Source organism: Rhyacophila brunnea, unplaced genomic scaffold (genome assembly GCF_057557595.1).
Source record: "Rhyacophila brunnea isolate RB1 unplaced genomic scaffold, BYU_Rbru_1.0 scaffold_24, whole genome shotgun sequence".
NCBI lineage: Eukaryota > Metazoa > Arthropoda > Insecta > Trichoptera > Rhyacophilidae > Rhyacophila > Rhyacophila brunnea.
The window spans coordinates 3,562,946-3,569,080 of record NW_028232904.1 but is presented as its reverse complement, the minus strand read 5'-3'; positions in this window follow the sequence as shown (position 1 = coordinate 3,569,080).

The following is a 6,135-nucleotide window of genomic DNA, read 5'->3' as shown; positions in this document are numbered from 1 at the left end:
TTGGCAGCCTCATGGGATTGGTGAAGTGTGGAGGTAGGCTGTTAACCCAATGCTTATGGGCCGCACAAAATTGTGTTTTTGCTAATTGCTTTTCAAATGCAAATTAACACGTTAATTAAAAAATTAATTAAAAGAGCCCGTAAACATTGGGCTAAGATCCGACATAAATAGTTCACACTAAACTTTGTCAGTCACACGTATTGGTTTTCATTGAATTAAGACAACAATTTAAAGATGGTATTGGTTAGTTTTTAAAAATCAATTAAACCTTGACTAATCAAGCCATAGTACATAATAGCCAAAAGATATTCGTTTATCTATCCAAACTATCTAAAATTATGCCATTGAACCGTACATAATTTTAGATATTTTATAGATAGAAGAATATTTTTATCGATTATGGTTTGGTTACGCAGGGTTTTAAGAATTTAAAAACTAACCAGCACCATCTGCAAATTATATTCTTAGTTCAATGAAAATAAATAAGTATGACTGACAAAGTTTAGTGTGCACTATTTATGTAAAATCTTAATAGCGTACCTCCGCCCCTTGCCACTGCCTCATGGTCAAGGCTGTATTCTGTGAGAACCAAATGTTATTTGTTGGATGTGTGCATGCCATCTGTGCTCCTTTATGGGTGTGAGACATGGCGTCTTAATAAGGTTCAAAGGTTTCATCTTTTGAGAACCGATGTCTCCGCCGAATTTTAGGGGTACATTGGTACAACTATGTTAACAAACATCACGAAGAAATGCTTCGTGTGGTTGGGACATGTGTTCCGGATGCTGCCAGAGAGTGCAATACTCTGTATCTTTGTGGCACAAACTAAAGGGTTCCGTCGCCATAGCCGATCGTCCGCCATCCTGCAGCGGTGCTAAAAAAGCAATCTACATGCTGTAGGTCTCACATGGCAGGAGGCGCGAAATATGACGATGGACCTAGGGAAGTGGCACAACCTTATGCTTGCATTATGGCCCAACACTGGTATTGTAGGATGAAATAAGTAAGTAAGAATTGGCAACTTCAAAAACAAAATGATGGCTTGCGTTCTGGTTTGAAATCTGTTGCTTTATAAAAACCAAAATGTACATTTCTCGGTTATTACATTATTATTCATCAAAAATAATGGTCTATGTATTGCTTTTGGCTCACATAAAAATATTGAGGAAGTATCTTTCCACAGGTATTTATGGCTAAATTTTGTTTTCAATTAATGTCTGCTTTATTACAGCAATGTGTGAGATGCGACTAAGGTCAAATAGAAGTCAAATTTAATTATACACTATCCAATCCTAACGGCTTATTTTGGTAAAATCTACACATAAAATCATGTCATCAATTTATGTTAAATTGAATCTTAATAATTACAAGATAAAAAGAACTTTTTATATACTTGCCACGTTTTTAAATTTTTTGTTGAATCATATAAACATGACAATTCTATGTATTAATAATTTAGGACAAATAAGGCAATTATTGTCAACAAATCATTTTTTTGTTATTTTGCAACAAACAAACAAATAATATAGAATACTGAAATGTCATTTTGATTTCCATAGTAACGCACGTATATATAAATAATTTAGTTGCTAGGACCACCCCCTTAGCAACCGATAATAGTGGATTGGATTACGGATTTCTTCTGAAATAAATTTTCATACAAAACAGAATTAACTGAAAATGAATTCAATTCTACTTAAATATAGCTAAAAGTATTAAAAGAATGCATTGGCATCGTGTTCTGATATATTCAAAAAGTTTCAAATGTCTAGCTAGTCGGGAAGTTAGTTAAAAATCGATTGCAATATTTGTACCGGACAAACAACCACCGGACAAATAAGAATACGAGCTAAGAAAAACGTTGTAAAAAGTAATGAATACCATCTGCAATTTGTATTCTTAGTTCAATGAAATCAAATAAGTATGACTGACAAAGTTTAGTGTGCTCTATTTACGTCAAATCTCTACAGACTACCTCCACCGTTCGCCACTGGTTTCTACTTAAAAACATTATTAAATTATCATGACTAACTCGAAGATTATTGTAGAATTACGTCTAATGACGCTGGATGTGGCGTTAAAGACCTGGCATCAAAAAATGGGATGCCTCCACCAAAGGCAGGCACACATAGATATATGTTTTTTTCCAAATATCAAATGGCGAATGGAGATAATCGCTTTGACTCCAGATCATTACACCAGTCAATTCTTGACTGGACATGGTGGCTTCGCTGGCAGGCTCATTGAGCTTGGTCTTGTTAGCCGTTCAAAATGTCTATGTGGCGGAGAAATACAGGATGCAGATGACATCTGGGAATGTCCTAAAATGTGTACGGAATGAACTAGAACACTTAAAATGCTCGGCAGTTTTGTATTAGCTTTAATTTGTTCCTTACTACAATTTGTAATATTGTCTCTACGCGCTCATCGCTCTCATGGGTACTCATGTAAATTCAGTCAAAGCACATTTGAGTACATGGCGATCTCAGTCTTGGGTAAATGCTCCTGAGACATTTCCAGTCATTAAAAAAAAAATACAGATTCTTTACATCAAACTTAGGGTTACGTGATACGCTCGATTAAGACTAGGTGTGACTTGGTGGGGCCATTATTTTAAATGGCAAAGATTGTAGGAAATTATGTTTTATATAAAATTGATTATAACTATTTTTATCGTTGTACCTACTGGTGAAGAGATATTCTAAAAGAACTGTTTTGTGTGCCATTGTTCCAAGATGGCGGCATTCTACGTCTTTCAGTAAACTTATTCAAAGTTCACTCGAGAGCGTGGCGATCTCGGTCATGGGTATCTGCTCTTGAGACATTCCCAGGCGTAAACAACTGCTAATGCTTCACATAAAACGTAGGGTCTCGTGATACGCCCGTTTAAGACCGGGTGTGGTTTGGTGGGACCATTAACTTCAATGTAGAATTATCAATAAACTTAGTTTCAAAATATGGTACAAGTCGGTTGTGGGGAAGCCAGCGGCAAACAAATTTTGAAAATAGCCGATCTACTAGATTATTTGGTAGGTTGGATTAGTTTAGGTTAGGTTAGGTTAGGTTTTCATTCTTGAATTCATGAATTTTGCCAAAATCGGCCATGACAATTAGCGCAGTTCCAGCCTGGCTTCCCTATAACCGACGTGTACCCAAAATCTAAATGGTTCAGCTATTATATTATCAACTTTGGAAAAGAAAAAGGACGTAACTAGAGTTGCGTTTCGGGAATTTCCCGACGGGAATTCTCGAGCAATTTTCGAGATTTTCCATCCCGAATCTCGAAAATTCAAAAGTTCATCATTTCGGGAAATCCCGAATCTCGGGATTGAGATTTTCTCGGGAAATACTAGGACACTTGGCGTAACCCACGCAAAACAAATTTTACAGAAGGTACGAAAAACGTTTTTTTAATGATTTTGGGTAAAAGTCTTAATATAAAATAGACACAAACTTGAATAATTGCGTGATGATTAATTTATTGGTGTCTTATTTTCCCAATTCGATATGATTTAAAAGAAAAATCAATAAAATATATGGTTACTTCCTTTATCCTTAAAATTTCAAACATCACATCATAGATGTGTTTACATAAGTTGAGGGGAAGCAATACTCATCAGACGCAATGTTTACAAACAGGATGTTTCAATCAACATCAACGTATACCTACGCAGTTTGTCTTCTTTTCGCTATAAGCGCAATAAGTAGGCATGAGCAAGACAAACGGTTGTTTCTCGTAGACGTTGTGCAATGGCCGTTGCGTCAGAAATGCACCAATACACACAATCTTTAATATCTGTGTTCGCCTCAACTTTCATTGCGCGACCTATAACTGCTTACAGCCTTTTCCCTCACCAATTTGAAAAGGCTTGCATATAAAATTCTTAATGTTCTCGATATTTTTATACGGAGTCGAGTCATGGACCCTGAAGGCAAGGGAACGGAAGGCAATTGACGCCTTTGAGATGTTGGAATGCTTCGTATTTCTTTGATGGAGCAATGGACGAACCAGTCAATCATCCCGAGACTGCAGATAAAGCAACGGCTCTGAAAATATGTCTGAGACAAATTCTGCAGGTTTTTGGACATATTGTCCGGCGCGGACCGGATAACCTGGAGAGACTGGTGTTTTTGGGTGGCCTCCAGGGAAGGCGAAGCAGAGGAACAGCGTCTGGAGCGACCAAGTGAAAGAGCTGACTGGGGGCACCATCCATTTTGCCCTGAGAAAGTCTTGGTCACTCAAAGGATGGCGAAGTTCAAATAATATGGTCACGATCCTCAGCCATGAGTGTAAGACAAAGAAGATACAGCTAACAACTTTTCCCTCACTTATTAAATATGGCATTCTTAGGAATGTATTGCATTATGGTAATTAATTAGATAGGTATTTATGATATATTATTTTTTCTTCTTGCATTGTTTAATAATATTGTAGTATAATAATTATTATGAATTGACATGACATTACATTTCGAATGATGTTAATTTTAGAATCGCGAGCTTAAAAGACTAATGCCTCAAATGCCTCAATACCCGGCCTTAAAAGGACAGGTGTCGCTAAAGCTAAGTCCAGACTTAAGCCCGTTTTTTATGACCGCAATTCAGAGCTTGGCCGGGTTTAATGTGGCCTTTTTTTGTTTTCGAATAAATCTCCCTTTTACAGAATATGTTAATCTCGCCGAGCCTTTAAGCTATTCTTGTGCCGATTCGAGCACTTTATATTGCATTGGACAGCGTTTTCCAATTATTGTATTTAACCACGACACCCTTTTATATGCAGCATTTTATTTGGGCATGGCCCACTTACCTATCGCCAAGGTTAAATTGTTTCTCAAATGGAATTCCGAGGAGCCCTAAGGATCTGCGATGTAAAATCAAGGGTACCTATTTCAAATTATTATTATTTAAAGCAGAGGGTTAGAGCGGCCCCTTCTTTGAGTAGCTCCACTCCGGGACCTAATACTTGCTCCAGTTCCCCTCCAGGGTCTGCTCCGCTTCTGGTAAAAAAATAATAGGTATATACAAATGTTAAAATAAGTAGTTTTGAAATAAGGTTTATTATTCGTCCTTTTAAATTAATTATATTTAACAAAATTCCGGCAGCAAATCGTCTTTCATTATCTGCAAGCTCTTTCAAAAAAAGTGAGGTAATGTATCACTCGGCAGTGTTGCCGTATTTCAAATAATTCCAGTGTTGCAAAGTGTCAAATATAATATTTTCATTGGATTTTAGAACGTAAATTTAATAATAAAACAAAACATCCGGAGCAATGGAGCACCACAAATTGTTGGTGCTCCGGTTTCGGGTATAACCCCATTGCTCCACTGCTCCGTGCTCCTGCTCTGAGCTCCGCTCCAACGCTCTGTTATAAAGCACTGATCCCAACCCCCATTTGTGGTAGCCAAGTAACATGCAACCCCTCGCCATATTGGATAAATAGTTATTTTAGAACGTTTTTATTAGCTCGTATTCTTATTTTTGTCCGGTACATTGCAATGGAGTCCAATCTCTTTGATTGCAATTGATTTTTAACTAACTTCCCGACTAGCTAGACATTTTAAAATTTTAGAATATATCATAACACGATGTCAATGCATTCTTTTAATACTTTTAGCCATCTTTAAGTATAATTGAATTCATTTTCAGTTAATTCTGTTTTGTATGAAAAGTTATTTCGGAAGAAATCCGTAATCCAATCCACTATTATTGGTTGCTAAGTGGGTGGTCCTAGCAACTAAATTATTAATATGTACGTGCGTTACTATGGAAATCAAAATGACATTTCAGTATTCTATATATTTTTTTTTTTATTTACTTCATATCAAGTACAAGTTTGAGCATATTGAGCATAATAATTCAACACAAAATTTAAAAACGTTGTTTATGAAAAGTTCTTTATATCTTGTAATTATTTATTAATCAGGAAATACACTAAAAATAATTATAAAATAATCATAATAGGTTCATCAAATTGTAATGCACAACTAGATATTTAATAATACTGCCATACTTTAAGTAAAATAGCGTAGCAGGTGATTTTTTTTGACCATGTCCGATCCTAATGAGATCATATGGGCCTCCACAGAGTGGAGGTTTGTATTAATTTGTTTTTTACGAGAAATGGATGTCAGCCA